Below are 17,723 nucleotides of genomic sequence, written 5' to 3' on the forward strand. Positions count from 1 at the left end.
GAAACATTTTAAGGAGAGGGGCCAACAACATAGATTCAGACCGCTGTCTCTGTGCTTATGTAACTACTGGTACATCGAAATGACATGTCGTCACTCGCTCCCTAAGATGATACAGCAGATCAGATGCCTGTTCCACTCTACAACCTGCAAAGCAAATCACACTCCCTCACAGCCGACGACGATGGAGACCCGAGGCAGAAGAAGTAGGATAGTATTATGCACCGGAACCTGAATGAACCTGCTTACCCAATCCGTGGGGCAGAGAGATCTGTAGTAGCGCTGGAACTTGCCGCACTCCGACGTGTCACCCTCCTTGGCCTTCATGCATCGGTGGTACTCGAGGTAGCGCACGTAGCAGTGGCACGTATGGTTCTGGATCGGGAACCGGAAGTCGCACGGCGCCGTGCGCCGCTCGACGCGGGCGGCGGCGGCGGCGAGTCGGCCACGCTGCCGGGCTCGTGCGGCGGCCTCGGCGCCTGCTCCCCTCGGGCCACTTTCCCCACGTCCCTGGCACGCATCTTCTCGTGTGGGTTCACTACGGTGCTCGGATCGGTGCTCTGAACGGCGATCGGTGCTCTGGATAGCGCGGGGCAGAACGGTGACTGACCGTGTGGGTGCTGGTTGATTTTGTACTGGCGCTGAGCGGTGGAAGCACCGAAGAAGGAGAGATGCCAAGCCACGGTGGCAGCTGTTTGTTCCGAGCGGAGGCACGTGTCATGGTGCGCACACGTGTACACATCCACTATCAATGCTACGACTCAACACCAGGTCCTAGATAGACGTTGATCTAGGTTACATGACGCCAAGGTTCCAGACAGCCAAACTGGAACTCACAACCGACTTCACATCATGTACAGATAGGACATATAGGACTGACAGTACCTTCCCAGATATTACCAAACTAGTTAGAGAATTCAACAAAGCTGGACAATTTCATTGGGGAAATCCTTCCTTTCGCCCGACTGATTTTCTACCCGAAATCAACCGCCTCAAAGGATCGCCACGTGTCTCCGTGTGGGCGCAGGAATTGCTCAACCTCCTCTGCCTTATCTCATGCAGCGAAGCCCCTCCACTCGTTCTTCTTCCACCCACACGCGTTGACTACATCCTTTTGGACCTCGCCGGCATGTCTTCACACGCTCCTCCGCCACTACTCCCTCGCTCAAGCTGACTTGCGCTGCATGGACTACAACGAGAGCGCCGCTGCTACAAAACCACGCTGCAGTGCTTTGAGTGGAGGAAAAACATTTTTACGAGCGCCTCGACACCACTGCGAGCTGACGTTCGCCGGTGCTCGCGGGGGGTGACGGCAGGTGGTGAGATGTCGCGGCGGACGCTGCTGCGAACGAACGGGACTGCAACCAGGGGCTCTCCGGTGCTACCATGGAGCATCCTCCGGCCGCCGTTTGCTGCGACGGAGCATCGTCAGAACGCCAGAGCTTCACGGTGCTGCGATGGAGCATTTGTCGTGAGACCTTTTACGGTATATCAAGATAATATGAGCTGTTTATTTTTGTGCATGAAGGGTTTAGATAAAGTAATACTACACCTGAATATAAGCAGTATTTTTCAGACAGAAGGGTAAATTTGGCATGTTCAATTCCGCTGGGGGACATGGCAACCGGCGCCGCTGCTCCCGTACGTCGTTTCCCGGAGAGATGTGCATTGGTACTGGCTAGTACGTAGCAGATCAACTGAGCAGCTAGCTTCGTACGTGAGTTCATCAAGGATTCCTGGAGATCAATTTGTATGTTTGTCTGTATCTCGACTATTCCACCTGCCAGGTTGCTTTGGGAGATCAGCTTGTACGTTTGTGTGTGTCTCTCGATCAAAAGCATCGGCAAATCAAGTCGTACAAGTATATGCCGGAAGGTATTTCGTGTATGGGGTTGTGCTAACAGATTGATGCACCAGGAGGGCTGAGCGAGACGCGAGCAGTCGAGCACGCCATGGTTAATCTCGCAGGGCTCCTCGAGGCGACATGCCATCTTGCCGTCGTATTGGTGCTCCTTGTATCATGGGAGGTTGGTAGAGGGAGGCAGCTGCATGATGGAGGCGGGCAGGCCGCGTCAGGATTCCGGCGAGGTCGCTCCAGTGCGTGGCGTTGTGAAACGACCAAGGGAAATTACATATCTATCCTTCAGTTTAAATTAAAACTGCAGCATAATAACCGTTGGATCGACTTAATACTACCCACTAATTTCGGTAGTATGATGTACCGTAAAAAATTTCATCATCTGGGGCCGCCGGAACATCGCCGTTGCAGGGATGGAGCTTTGCAAAGCATCACCGGAGCATCATCGAGGCCGCCGGAACACCATCATTGCTGCAATGAAGCATCTCCGAGCAGTCAGAGCATCGCCGCTGCTACAACAAAGCATCACCGGTGTTGTTTTGGGGCATTGCCGGGCTGTCGGAGCATCACCGATGCTGCATCGAAGCATCAGCGGTGTTGTGTTGGAGCATTGTCGGGCCGTCGGAGTATTGTCGGTGTTGCAACGAAGCAGCACCAGTGTTGTATTCGAGCATTGCCTGGCCGTCGGAGCATCGCCGGTGCTGCAACAAAGCATCACCGTTGTTGTGTTGGAGCATTGCCGGGCCACCGGAACATCGCAGGTTCTGCAACGAAGCATCACCGGTGTTGTGTTGGAACATTGCTGGGCCGACGGAGCATCGCTGGTGCTGCAACGAAGCATCACCGGTGTTATGTTGGAGCATTGCCGAGCCGCCGGAGCATTGCCGGTGCTGCAACGAAGCATCACCGGTGTTGTGTTCCAGCATTGCCGGCCGCCGGAGCATCGCCGGTGCTGCAATGAAGCATCATAGGTGTTGTGTTGGAGCATTGTCGGGCTGCCGGAACATCGCCGGTGCTTCAATGGATGGTTGCAGCAGCGTCGTTGTCGCAACCTGGCGCTGCACCTGTGGCCGTGCATGGCGACCTCGTGGGCGGTTTCCCGTGAGATGACCTGTGAGTCTGTGACGGGGCTGCCGCAACCTAGAGAAACGAGGATGCTGTGCACATAGCCGATAGCTAGCTGGTCTAGAGACCAAACGGCCCAAGTCAAACCAAATCAACGGCTGACAAGGCGGTTTATAAATCCCTAACATCAGCCAGTTTACGGCTAGCAGTGGCCATTTCATCGAGAAGAATGATAGGATTCACCGCATAACTATTAATCGTAGGGTCGGTCTGGCTCTTTATATACAGGAGTGTACAATAGAGAAAGGGGATTGTGGCGAGAGATAACGCCAAGGGAGGGGCTGGACTAGCGAGGCCCGCTCCCGCGACTCGCTCCCACCCCCGAAACCCTCGCCGCCGTCACCTCCCCTGCCCGTCTCCGGCGGGATCCGGCCGCCCTCGCCGGCGCGCGGCCCGAATCCGCCCCCTCCCCCGCCCTTCCTTCCCAGCCCCTCCTTCCGCTCTCGCGCCGCCTCCCCGGGAGGCGGCCCCTGCGTCTCTCCCCTCGGCTTCGCATCCTCTTCCTCTCCCCTGCCGTCGCCGGCGGGCGCCCCCGGCTCCGGCTCGGGGGGTGCCGACGGCGACAGGTGTTGGGTAACGTTGCAGAAAATAAAAAAAATTCTACGGTTTCACCAAGATCCATCTAGGAGTTCATCTAGCAACGAGTGATTAGATGCATCTACGTACCTTGTAGATCGCGAGCGGAAGCGTTCAAAGAACGTGGATGAGGGAGTCGTACTCGACGTGATTCGAATCACCGAAGATCCTAGCACCGAACGGACGGCACCTCCGCGTTCAACACACGTACGGAACAACCACGTCTCCTTCTTCTTGATCCAGCAAGGGGGAAGGAGAGGTTGAGGGAGATGGCACCAGCAACAGCACGATGGCGTGGTGATGATGGAGCTGCAGTACTCCGTCAGGGCTTCGCCAAGCGCTATGGAGGAGGAGGAGGTGTTGGAGAGGGAGAAGGAGGCAACCAAAGGCGTGTTCTGAAAGCCCTCCTTCCCCCACTATATATAGGAGGGCCAAGGGGGGGGGGGCGCCGGCCCTAGGAGATCCAATCTCCTAGGGGGTGCGGCCAAGGGGGAGGAATCCCTCCTCCCCAAGGCACCTAGGAGGTGCCTTCCCCTCCTAGGACTCTTCCTCCTTGAAACCCTAGGCGCATGGGCCTCTTGGGGCTGGTGCCCTTGGCCCATGTAGGCCAAGGCGCACCCCCTACAGCCCATGTGGCCCCCCGGGACAGGTGGCCCCACCCGGTGGGCCCCCGGGACCCTTCCGGTGGTCCCGGTACAATACCGATAACCCCGAAACTTGTCCCGATGGCCGAAATAGTACTTCCTATATATAATTCTTTACCTCCGGACCATTCCGGAACTCCTCGTGACGTCCGGGATCTCATCCGGGACTCCGAACAACATTCGGGTTACTGCATATACATATCCCTACAACCCTAGCGTCACCGAACCTTAAGTGTGTAGACCCTACGGGTTCGGGAGACATGTAGACATGACTGAGATCGCTCTCCGGTCAATAACCAACAGCGGGATATGGATACCCATGTTGGCTCCCACATGCTCCTCGATGATCTCATCAGATGAACCACGATGTCGAGGATTCAAACAACCCCGTATACAATTCCCTTTGTCAATCGGTATGTTACTTGCTCGAGATCCGGTCGTCGGTATCCCAATACCTCGTTCAATCTCGTTACCAGCAAGTCACTTTACTCGTACCGTAATGCATGATCCCGTGATCAAACACTTGGTCACTTTGAGCTCATTATGATGATGCATTACTGAGTGGGCCCAGTGATACCTCTCCGTCATACAGAGTGACAAATCCCCGTCTTGATCCATGTCAACCCAACAGACACTTTCGGAGATACCCGTAGTATACCTTTATAGTCACCCAGTTACGTTGTGACGTTTGGCACACCCAAAGCACTCCTACGGTATCCGGGAGTTACACGATCTCATGGTCTAAGGAAAAGATACTTGACATTGGAAAACTCTAGCAAACGAACTATACGATCTTGTGCTATGTTTAGGATTGGGTCTTGTCCATCACATCATTCTCCTAATGATGTGATCCCGTTATCAATGACATCCAATGTCCATAGTCAGGAAACCATGACTATCTGTTGATCAACGAGCTAGTCAACTAGAGGCTTACTAGGGATATGTTGGTGTCTATTATTCACACGTGTATTACGATTTCCGGATAATACAGTTATAGCATGAATAAAGACAATTATCATGAACAAAGAAATATAATAATAATACTTTTATTATTGCCTCTAGGGCATATTTCCAACAGCAGGATCTCCTCTCCCCACACGCGCGTCCTCCTGGCCCGGGGCAGGGGGCGGCGGCGGTGTCGCTCGGTTTGGCGGCGGTCCGGTGACCCGGCGGGGTGGCCGGCGGCGGACGTGGTGGCGGCGCTGCTCCTTGGCGGCGGGGCGACGTGGTGGTGCAGGGTGGCCGATGTCGCGCCCCCGGTCCAGATCTAGGCCCGGCGGGCCCCATCTGGGTCCTAGCGGGCCAGGCCCCGGCGTGGCCTCGTTGTCTGTGGCGCGGTGAGGAGGAGGAGCGGCTCGGATATGGGGCGTTGGCGCCGATGGCGTGCCGGCAGCAGCGCGAAGGCGGGAGCTTTACGGGCCCATGAGGGCTCGGCCAGGCCTGGTGTGCTCCTGCTATTGCGTCCGGACGGCTACCATCGCTGACGGTGGAGGTGGGGCCCTCCCGCGTGCCGACGGTGCTGATGCCCTAGTCCCAACTCAGATTCTTCGTCGCGTTGTCCTCACTTCGCGGTGTCGTGGTGAGATGGCGTGGAGGCCTCATGACCGCGTTGGCGCATGGTGGTGGTTGGTTTGGTGGTTGGATCCGGAGCGCCCGAGGTGTGGGTTGGGATTGGGGGAAACCCCTGTCGGCGTGCCCGACACCGGCGCGGTGGCGCCTGTGGGTGCCACCTGACCTTCCGGGAGGGCATCGGGGGCTACCCTTCCTCTCGCCTTGTCGTGTACCGGGGGAAACCCTTGGCAGCAGTGTTGTCATCGTCGCAATCCTTCTTGGAGGTGTTGATAGGTGCCGGCACTTCGGAGTCTTGGAGCCTAGTGGAAGATCCCGGTGGGCGCAGTGATCGGGAGGCTTCTTTGTTTTTGTTGATCCGCCGTTGTCGGCATTTGTTTCTTTTGCTTTATCTCCATCGTTTCTTTTGGGCGTGACTGTGCTGCTTCCGCCCCAGCACCTATCTCTGTATGGTTCGGTTGGTTGCTTTGTATACAAAGCGGGGGGAAACCCTTTTTCGGTAAAGGGGATCGTGGCCTAGCTCTACGTGACCACGATCACCGTGTTGGCCGTGGGCGTGCGGACGTGCCTGAGTCAGCGTCAGGAGTGGAGGAAGACTTCCAACAGCCCCCACAGCTGCATCACGATCTTCGACAATGTTGAGGCTGGATCGGAACTCGGTGAAGATGGTCGTCAGCAGCCCTTTGGTGAAGATGTCGGCGAACTGGGATGTCAAGGGCACCTGGAGTACGTGCACGTCGCCGAAGGACACACGCTCGCGGACGAAGTGGAGGTCGATCTCCACGTGCTTGGTGCGCTGGTGTTGCACTAGGTTGGAGGAGAGGTACATGGCGCTGACGTTGTCGTAGTAGACGATCGTCGTGCTCGCCGGCGGTCGATATGCAGCTCATGGAGAAGCTGTCGGAGCCAATAGGTGTCCGCCACGGCGTGCGCCACCGCGCGGTACCCCACCTCCGCGCTGGAGCGCGACACCGTGTGCTGCCTCTTGGATGACCAATAGATGAGATTGCCGCCGAGGAAGACGCAGAAGTCTGACGTGGAGCATTGCGTGTTCGGGCATCCCACCCAGTCGGCGTCGGAGTAGGCCACGAGGTTGGTGTCGCCGCTGCATCATAGATGAAGCCCGAGGTGAGCAGAGCCGCGCACGTATCGTAGAACGCGCTTGAGGAGAGTGAGGTGCGCCTCGCGCGGATCATGCATGAACAGGCACACTTGCTGGATGGCGTAAGCAAGGTCCGGCCGTGTCAATGTCAAATATTGTAGGGCGTCGGCCAAGCTCCTGTACAACGCGGGATCGGAGACAGGAGCCCCGGTGAGCGATGAGAGCTTTCTTTTGGTGTCGGCTGGCGTGGCGACAGGCTTGCAGTTGAGCTTGGCGGCGAGGTCGAGTATCTCGAGGGTGTACTGCTGCTGCGAGAGGAAGAGACCGGTGGCGGCGCGATGCGTGGTGATGCCGAGAAAGTGGTGCAGCTCACCAAGGTCGGTCATGGCGAACTCAGCATGCAGAGCGGCGATGGTGGAGCATAGCAGGTGGGCTGAGCTGGCTGTGAGCAGTATGTCATCGATGTAAAGCACTAGATACGCCATGCCGGCGGCGCTCTGGAGTATGAAAAGCGAGGAGTCGCACTTGGATGCATGGAAGCCGAGCGAAAGAATGAAGGTGTGGAAGTGTTGGAACCTCGCCGTGGGGCCTGTCGGAGTTCGTAGAGCGACTTGCGGAGATGGCAGACGTGTGTGGACCAATCGGCGTCGACAAACCCTGAAGGTTGCTGGCTGTAGACGGTGGTGTCGAGCTCGCCATGCAAGAAGGCGTTCTTCAGGTCCAGTCAGTGAACGGGCCAGCTCGACGACACGGTGAGGCTGAGGACGACCCGGATCGTCGCTGACTTCACCACCGGACTGAAGGTCTCACCAAAGTCAATGCCAGGCCATTGAGTGAATCCGCGGAGCACCCATCTTGCCTTGTAACGGGCTAGAGTGCCGTCGGGGTGCAGCTTGTGGCGGAAGACCCATTTCCGCGCCTACTCCCGTCAATCAAAAAAATTAAAAATCCTGCCGTGCCTGCTCCCGTCACTCAAAATATTAAAAATCCTGCCGTGCCTGCCGCACCCAAAGACTAGAGCAACACCGTGCTGGATATTTAAATTTACCTGTCGGCAAGGAGATAAAACAAGGGTGAAGTAACAAATGTGGCGGCGGCCTAGCTAATCGGTCACTCTAGCCCAACTAGCTAGCCACAGTGCTTCACTGATGTACTCGGCGGGAAAGGTGGTCTTTCATGATTTGACGACTCATTTACTTGCTTCGGCGCTACAACCGAGGAGGACCCAGAAAACGTGCGGTAGGGTGTCCCACGTCTCGGCAAGGAAGAATATATGCGTGCACCACCCGGGAGGACCCTGAAACCGCACGGTAGGGTGTGCCACGTCTCGGCACGGAGGAAAAATGTGCGTGTAAACATATACTGTATCAGACGTAGTAGTACATATGGTTCGACCTCGGGACCCAGCGAGTCGGTCGAAAACACCCCACTAGCCACACAGCTCCATCATGCTAATGTGGCACGGAGGATAGGTGTGGTTAGCTCCGTCTCGACCAGCCACAACGTCTCTTGTTCTAGGCGATTCTTCTATTTTCCAAGCTTTTTTAGTTATAATAACACCACGGCAAGCTAGCGCCGCTCTTCGTGTGTGCCCGTGCGTCTAAAGGTTAGACGATGGAGAGGAGAGAGAGATCGCAGACCTATGACTCACCAGTAAGTGAGTCAACGATCATGCACATGTTGACGAGGCACTCCCTCTACTCTACTCAACGTAATACTGTATAAAATCAAGTTATGGGACAAAGCCAACAACCGTTGTTGTTTTTGGCTATTAACTTACGCTTTGTAGTCCAGGTTGCCATTTAGAATCTCGTCTTTCAGATTTGTTAGTTTTAAGTCCAAATTTGGTCAATGACAAGTGGGACTCCCGTGTGTTGTTCCAATATTTCAGTGTAGGATGGTTTTTTTGAACAAACACTTTGCGCGGTTAGACAAGTAACGACACAAGTTACACGTATTTTGGAAGTTTACGAACAAAAATGGCAATGATATAGAATATCACATCCACCCCGCAACTTAGATGCTATGGTGATACGAGTTTTTACATCGTTGGAAATGAGATCCAATGGCTTGGGAGTAGTCTTTGTAATTATGCGCAATTTCCCAACTCTCCAAAGGTTTTTTTGCAAATAAAACATTCAGGCCTCGTGTGTGCTACTGCATCTTGGATCCAACGGCTCCCCGTTGCTCATATTAGGTGCTCCCCGTAGCTTAATTAGCCGCTACGGTGATACGAGCATATAGGTCGTATGATATGTGATCAGATGGCACATGCGTAGTACTTGTACTTTCTGCACTATTCCCAAACTCTCTCAGTCGTTTATTGCAAAAACATTCAAACCTCCTACTGTGGGCCATTAGATCTCTATGAACTCGTATCACCATAGAATCTACGGTGCGGGATCACATCATATTCTCCCGTGTGAGAAAACATCAGGTGCTCTCGCAGCTTGGATGCTATGGTGATACGAGCTTTGAGGTTGTTTGATCTGAGATCCAATGGCATCTGAGCAATCTCTGTGCTTGTAAGCAGTGGCCGAACTCTTTGGGGGCTTTTCTACAAAAAAAACCATTCGAACCACCAAGGAGTTGTTGGGTCACAAATCCAACGGCTCCGAAGAGCTTGTATCACCAAAGCATCTAAGTTGTGGTAGCACATGATATTCTTACATACAGGAGAATGTGATGTCCTCCTTCATCTTAGATGCTACGGTGATACGAGCTTCGAGGTCGTTGGATATGGGATCCAAGGGCATCTGAGTAGTTTTTGTACAAATTGTGTGCAATTCTCAAACTCATTAAGGTTTCCTGTAAAAATATTAAGACATCACGTGAGCTGCTATATCTCAGATCTACAAGCTCCAAGCAACTCGTATCAGCATATTGCATCTAAGGTGTGGGGGCACATGATATTATCTCGGGGAGGAGGGGGTGCACAACCAATCGGTGTTTGGGAGCTAGGGTGGGGATAAATATAATCTAAAAATCCTAAACAGATGTTCACAATTTTATCTAAGGTCGAGGGGTTAACCCCCGACAATCTACATAGCTCCGCGTAAACACAACATTTGCACGTACTGTAGTACTAGACTTAATATTCATGTTTCGGTTTCCTGTTCATTTTAAATATTGAATTGAGGACCATGCATGTCTTACATTTTACTCCTTCGTTCCTAAATATTAGTCTTTTTAGATATTTCAAATGGACTGGCACATATGGAAGTATATAGACATATTTTAGAGTGTAGATTCACTCATTTTGCTCCATATGTTGTCACTTGTTGAAATCTCTAAAAGACTAATATTTAGGAACCGAAGGAATATTTTTGAATTCGTGTCATACATGTGTAACGCCCTCGATGCGGCTATATCTCCCACGTGTCGAAGCACGACTTAGAGACATAACCGCATTGAAAGCAATGTCGCAAGTGAGGTAATCTTCACACAACCCATGTAATACATAATGGAAAGAGATACATAGTTGGCTTACAATCGCCACTTCACACAATACATGAATAAAGCATTACATCATCCAGATACAATCAAGGTCCGACTACGGAACCAAAATAAAAGAAGAACCCCAAATGCGACAAGGTCCATGATCGACCCCAACTGGGCTCCACTACTGATCAACTAGAACGAGATAACACAAAGGACAAGATCTTCATCGAGCTCCTCCTTGAGCTTGGTTGCGTCATCGTTACGGACTCATCGGCACCTGCAAGCTGGTTTTGGAAGTATCTGTGAGCCACGGGGACTCAGCAATCTCGCACCCTCGCGATCAAGACTATTTAAGCTTATGGGTAATGTAAAAGGTATGAGGTGGAGCTGCAGCAAGCGGCTAGCATATATGGTGGCTAACATACGCAAAAGAGAGCGAGAAGAGAAGGCAAAAGCACGGTCGATAAAAGTATGATCAAGAAGTGATCCTAGAACAACCTACGTCAAGCATAACTCCAACACCGTGTTCACTTCCCGGACTCCGCCGGAAAGAGACCATCACGGTTACACACGCGGTTGATGCATTTTAATTAAGATCAACTTCAGGTTTTCTACAACCGGGCGTTAATAAATTCCCATCTGCCCATAACCGCGGGCACGGCTTTCGATAGTTCAAATCCCTGCAGGGGTGTCCCAACTTAGCCCATCACAAGCTCTCACGGTCAACGAAGGAATAGACCTCCTCCCCAGACATTCCGATCAGACTCGGTGTCCCGGTTCTTCAAGACATCCTCGACAATGGTAAAACAAGACCAGCAAAGCCACCCAGATGTGCCGACAAATCCCGATAGGAGCTGCACATATCTCGTTCTCAGGGCACACTGGATGAGCCAGACATCGGGTGGGCCAGCCCAGAGTTGCCCCTGGTAGCTCCGGACATCGCTCAGTTGGACCAACACTTAGAGAAGCACTGGCCCGGGGGGGTTAAAATAAAGATGACCCTTGAGCCGGCCGACTCAAGGGAAAGAAAAGGCTAGGTGGCAAATGGTAAAACCAATGTTGGGCCTTGCTGGAGGAGTTTTATTCAAGGCGAACTGTCAAGGGGTTCCCATTATTACCCAACCACGTAAGGAACGCAAAATCCGGGAACATAACACCGATATGACGGAAACTAGGGCGGCAAGAGTGGAACAAAACACCAGGCATAAGGCCGAGCCTTCCACCCTTTACCAAGTATATAGATGCATTAATTAAATAAGAGATATTGTGATATCCCAACAAGATAAACATGTTCCAACAAGGAACAAACTTCAATCTTCACCTGCAACTAACAACGCTATAAGAGGGGATGAGCAAAGCGGTAACATAGCCAAACAATGGTTTGCTAGGACAAGGTGGGTTAGAGGCTTGGTTCAACAATATAGGAGGCATGATAAGCAAGTGGTAGGTATCGCAGCATCGGCATAGCAAAAGAGCGAGCAACTAGCAAGCAAAGATAGAAGTGATTTCGAGGGTACGATCATCTTGCCTGAAATCCCGCAAGGAAGAAGAACGAGTCCATGAAGAAGACAAACGGACGTAGACGAACGGATCCTCACAAATGCGACGTTACCGGAACCAACCCGAAGAAGCAAACACCGGAAAGAAGCACACAACGTAGTAAATAAACCAACACATGAACATGGTATGATATGCAGGATGCGGTATGCGATGCACAAGCATGATTTGACAAGGAATGACTGAACCTGGACTCAACTTGGAAATCCAAGTGTGCCACTGGAAAGGTGAGATGAAATCGCTTGAAAACGATATAAAGATCACCGGAATCGGAGTTACGGTTTGGAAATGGCAAGCGATTCGAATATGACAACGGTCTGCGATATACAGCAAGTAGTCATCTAAATGCAACAAGATGAACATGCTACAGCACTCAAACATGGCAACAAAAAACATGGCAGGGATCCATTCATGATGCTTAACAAAAGATGAACACTGAGCTACGGCCAATTCATCCATTAACAGGTTCAAACAAGCATGACAAAAATGCATTTGGTAAACAGATTTCAGACTTGGTGAAATTAACACTTGTCTGGAATTTCAGATCAGATAGCACACTTTGGAGCATGAAAACTATATGCTACAGGACCTGAACATGGCAAAGTAAAGCATGGCATGGAGCTAATCAAAGAGCTTAACAAAAGTCCCATAGTGACCTTGAGCCAAAAGGGATCAGAAAATACATTTGCAAGCATGTGAACATGGCAAAAACATAATCAGATCACAGACTTAGTGAAAACTGGAGCATGCTGAAACAGATATCAAGTAGGCATGTTTACGAGCTCGATGCACTCACTACAGAGCATGTCATGACAATCTAAGCATACACCCATCAAGAATACACAAAATACAAGCTAGACATGGCAAGAACAATAACATAGCATGCACTGATCAACTACAACATCCTCGGCAAAATCGCTAACAAGTAGACAATCTGCCCAGATTCACGAAATAGCAAAAGTAGAGCTCGATTGACTCAAGCTAGGGTGCTCCATAATTGCAAACAAAGACATGGATGGATAGAGCACTACAAGATTAACAAATCATCCTTACTGATCATCCTCAGAAGAGGCACGGATCACTAGGAAGCAACATGAACATATGGCATATTGAAATAAACAGATCAAGGACTTAGTGTCACCGCTAAGTCCCTGAAATCAGCATTAACGAATGCACCACTTTGCAAGCTTGTGCTAGTCACCACACACATCACAAAAATACAAGGGTTGCACCTCTGGATAGATGGCAAAACATATAATGAAACACATGCAGAGCTCAGGGGCATATCATGCACACAATAATCATGGCAAAATTGACAAATAGCTATTTGATGCAGCAGATCTGATAATTAACTCAAATAGCACTCTTTCAACAGTATTTTGGGCATCAAGATGAGCTCAAATGAAAATGATGCAATGAGATGAAATGATGTGCTCTCTGAGATGACCATTTTGATATGCTACACGCATGAATCGGAGCTACGGATGCAAAGTTACGACATGATGAACATGGGCATATGAAACATGGAAAACTCGGGGACTTAGTGAAATATAGACCTCTTCCAGATCTAGGGTTGGCACGGAATCCGAGGCACGGACAGAGACACTGTAGCCGGCCGGATTCGTCGGGGAAGAAGAAGCAGCGGCCGGCGGGAGGATGTGGTGGCCGGATCCGGTGGCCGGCGACCGGATCGGGGCGCAGGTGCTCCGGCATGCTCGCGCGGCGGCGGCAGTTGAGGCGGCGGCTTCGCGCAGAGGGGACGGGCGGCGCAGTGCCGGCGAGACGTGGCGGCGCCGGCGACGACTCGCGGGAGAAGCTGCAAGCTCGGGCGGCGCGGGCGCACTCCGGCGGCGGGGCAGGCGCGTGGGGCTCTCGGCCCGGTTGCGGGCCGGGAGGGCCGACCGTGGGCCGGGTGGGCCGTGGCGGCGCGGTGAAGTGGGCGCGGGCGGCGGCGAATCAGTGGATGCCACGTGGCGGCGGACAGCGGAGCGGACATGTCCGTCGGCGGGATATGTGTCCAGCGCGCGAGGAGAGGGAGGGGGCTAGGGTTTGACCGCGAAATTTGGAGAGGGGCACATATTTATAGGTGGAGGGAGCTAGGAGAGTCCAAATGAGGTGCGGTTTTCGGCCACACGATCGTGATCGAACGCTCTAGATGATGGAGAGAGTTTAGGTGGGTTTTGGGCCAAATTGGAAGGATGTAGGGCTGCAACACACACGAGGCCTTTTCGATCCCTCGGTTAACCGTAGAAGTATCAAACAAAGTCCAAATGATACGAAACTTGACAGGCGGTCTACCGGTAGTAAACCAAGGCCGCATGACAAGTCTCGGTCCAATCCGGAAATGTTTTATGCCCACACACGAAAAGAAGGTAGAAATGACCACCGGAGGAGATAGGAGCGCTGGGTTGCAAAACGGACAACGGGAAAAATGCTCGAATGCATGAGACGAACATATACGCAAATGAAATGCACATGATGACATGATATGCAATGCATGACACGCAAGCAATGACAAGGCAACAACAGCGAATAACTGGAGGACACCTGGCACATCGGTCTCGGGGCGTTACAACATGCATGGTTTGGAAAAATAGATGCACTATACTTGTTGGATTGTTGTTGTGTTCGGGGCGTTACAACATACAATTTTTTCTCACCACCATATTGTTCATCTTTTAAATTTGAGTTTGCAATGAAAAACTTACTAGGGATACCATGAAATGTGAAATCCATGTTGAGATCACTATATCACAAACTCACTCTAATTCAAGAAGTCGTCATAAATCAATTACCACGTCGAGATTACTATTTGCAAGGAAAATACGGGCATTGTAATACACATAGATTCGTTCGGCAATTTAAAAGATTCCTTTCGTATTCTCGAATGGTACCCAAGGGCGTACCAGCCAGACCTTGGTTCGTGTTGATCCTAAAAAAATGGGCTCGTGTCCTTCTGGTGGTGTGCGTGGTACGCACATTAGCCAACCCCAACTAGTCAAGCCTCCACGTTTCGAGTCGAAATATCTGGCGGCCATAATTCTAGCCCTCGGAAATTCCCCTCATGTCCCCGATCCATAATGACTACCGATGAATAATGGAGGGATGATTTAGTAACTAGACAAAATTACCTACCATGCCGAGAACGGTCCAATTCCCTCGGTCGCCGCTCCCCAAGGTCACCTGTCAACTGCATGAGCACAAAATTGAGCTCGTTTGTTTGTGCCTAGTACTTGAGTTAATATATCAGGCACCCCTCAAAAAAAGAGTTAATATATCAGGCAATGCACTAGTACGGACGGATTATCCTTTTACTCTACATATATAACTTGTCTGAAGTCTAACTAAGCAAAATGTTTGACCAAATCCTTTCTTAAGAAATACAACAGGACAGATGTATCGCTTGAAAATTTATTGCATGATGCAGGTTATGATATTGTTTCGAATCCTGGATTTTAAATTTCAGAAAATCCAAAAGTGACCAGAAATTCATGAAACTGAGCATGGTCACGTGATATGGCACAAATATTCCTTCGTAATTTATTTCTTCAATTTGAGACAAGCTGCTTATGACAAGTTGCACAAATGAAGAGCCAAGGTATTTTGGAACAAAGACCTGTCACGTTAAGGCGAACGCTTTCACTATTGAAACCGTGGGCGTTTACGTGCCGTCACGAGTCCCGCTTCTCATCGGCAGGTGTCGTCCGAGCAAGCGTGTGAGTCGACGGGAGGCGTGCGAGCAGACCGCTGCGCCTGTTGACAGGGAGGCATGCAAGCGGACCACTGTGCAGGCTCATCGGGAGGTGAGCCCTTTGACCAGGCTCCGCTGCCCACCTTCGTCCCAACTGCTGCCACTTTTAATGTCGTCGGTGCCGCGGTTTAAAATCAACCCTGCACTACCCGATATTGCTACAATCTTCTCTCTTCCTCTCCGATTCTCCTGATAATAAGGCGCTTTGGGACGAGCTTGAACCGGCCTTGCGGGAAGACGCCGCACCTGTCCCCGCTCTCGTTCTGGCTCCTGTCGCCCCGACCGCGCCAGCGCCCATCCCCGTGGCATTGATGGGCTGGGAGCCGCACACTATCGCCGAGCTTGATGACACGGGATTCCATGAGGTCCCCGCCGACTTTCACGCGCCCGTGCACCTGCCAGCGCATGCGCCTGCGCGTGCACTAATGCGCACGCCCGTGCCGATGCCTGTGCACCTGCCATCGCATGCGCCTGCACGTGCACTCAAGTGCGCGCCCGTGCACATGAATATCTCCGCCGCGCCATTGCCAGCGCCTGTCCCCGCGCGGGTGCCAGTGCCCCCTCAATGGCATGGATGGCCGCCGTCGACCGCTTCCTTGCACCAATGCCAGTCGCCTCCTCCCGCCAGTTGACTCGCTCCTTGAAGCTAGGGCCAACGTGAGTACGCCAACAATGGTGCAAGACACCGCCGTCGCCATCGTTCAGTGGCCTGACGACACACAGAGCACGACAGAGGAGCCTCTTCCCACTGCAAGACGCCCCTGCTGCCGCCGCGTAATCTAAATTTTCCATGAAAAACGTTCGGATTGCCATGCTTAAAATCCGAACATTTATCATTTCCGTTTATTTTAGATCGATCATCATATCAATGTAAACTCGGAGTCAGACTGAATGAAATCTATGGTTTGATCGATTGAATGTTCTGCTAGAGCCGTATCAAATTAAATATAAAACGTCATAATGCCACATGTATTCCTTCTCATCCAACGACCTAGAGTGCTTCAATGTCGAGCGCTCAACACGTTTAGCGTGCGGTTAATTTCATGCCAAAAATAGTGCTAATCACATAATAACATGCAAATAATATCCTACTTAATATCCGCATGGACTTAATATACTTCCAGATTAACGGCATTGCATGTACACATTGATTAGTACTACTAGTACGTGAAACTGGTGCCGTAACTTGTGAACGCGTCCAGATATGGTCAACGGCAACATAGCACGCGAGTTCTTCGTGTTTGCCCGTGCGTCTAAACACAGAAGGAGAGGAGATAGAGAGAGCACACATGGAACCCACCAGTAAGTGAAGGCGAATAGTATGTGCTAACGAGACGGTCCCACTAATGTACTAAAAATAATATTACATGTTATCCATTAAATAGGTTGTGGTAATATAAAAACATTATATGAAGAAAGGGGGTACAACAAACATTGTTGTTCTACGTATGTTGTCTATTGACATGTGGCTTGAAGGACCTAGTCGCATGTTCGATCCTCGTCCTTTATTTTTTAATTTGTATATGGGTCCAAATTTGTTTCATGATAGGTGGACCCCTCGGTGTGTAGTTTGTGGCACTTTAATTTGTGGGTCGAAATTTGTTCCATTCCAAGTGGACTATCGGTGTTTAGTTTTGTAGCTTATTTGTAATTATCAGAGTTTTTTGCAATAATACCATGGTGCGATGTTGAAGGCAAGAAAAGAAGTGCGAGAGAGTGATGACCGAGCCAGAGGGAAATCAATTGGGGGAGGTGCGGGTTTTTTATGGTAAGGACAGTAGGAGAGGCTCCTACTGTGTTTTCATATATAATGTAGGTGTGCCTACAGTTACATCATATTTACAACGTCTCCCCACGTTCACAGACAGAGCTGTGGGTGGTCAAGAAAAACTAATAGAGCTGGAAGAAAGCCTACAACTGAAAACACTAATCAAAGATCAGCTAGGAAGGAGGAGATGAGAGCAGAATGTGCCCTCTTGGTTCTGTGTTGTAGTAGGCCAAAATCTTTCTTGAACCTCTGAAGCCAGGCGTTAACAGTAGGGTCCACCCTTCTAAAGTGCTTATTGTTCCTTTACTTCCATAAGCTCCAGGCTGCCACGAGGA

General features: G+C 51.2%; 1 pseudogene across 1 annotated transcript; it reads right to left on the minus strand.

Moving 5' to 3' along the window:
• Positions 1–6: 6 nt before the first annotated feature.
• LOC125508162 (uncharacterized) lies at positions 7–6,598 on the minus strand (annotated as a pseudogene). Its single transcript, XR_007283232.2, has 3 exons — positions 6,310–6,598; positions 247–757; positions 7–144 (listed from the first exon to the last, which is right to left on the minus strand). The product of XR_007283232.2 is annotated as an uncharacterized LOC125508162 (transcript).
• Between the last annotated feature and the right edge of the window lie 11,125 nt (positions 6,599–17,723).

This window comes from Triticum urartu, chromosome 1A (genome assembly GCF_056163025.1).
Source record: "Triticum urartu cultivar PI428250 chromosome 1A, HENAU_Tu73, whole genome shotgun sequence".
Taxonomy (NCBI): domain Eukaryota; kingdom Viridiplantae; phylum Streptophyta; class Magnoliopsida; order Poales; family Poaceae; genus Triticum; species Triticum urartu.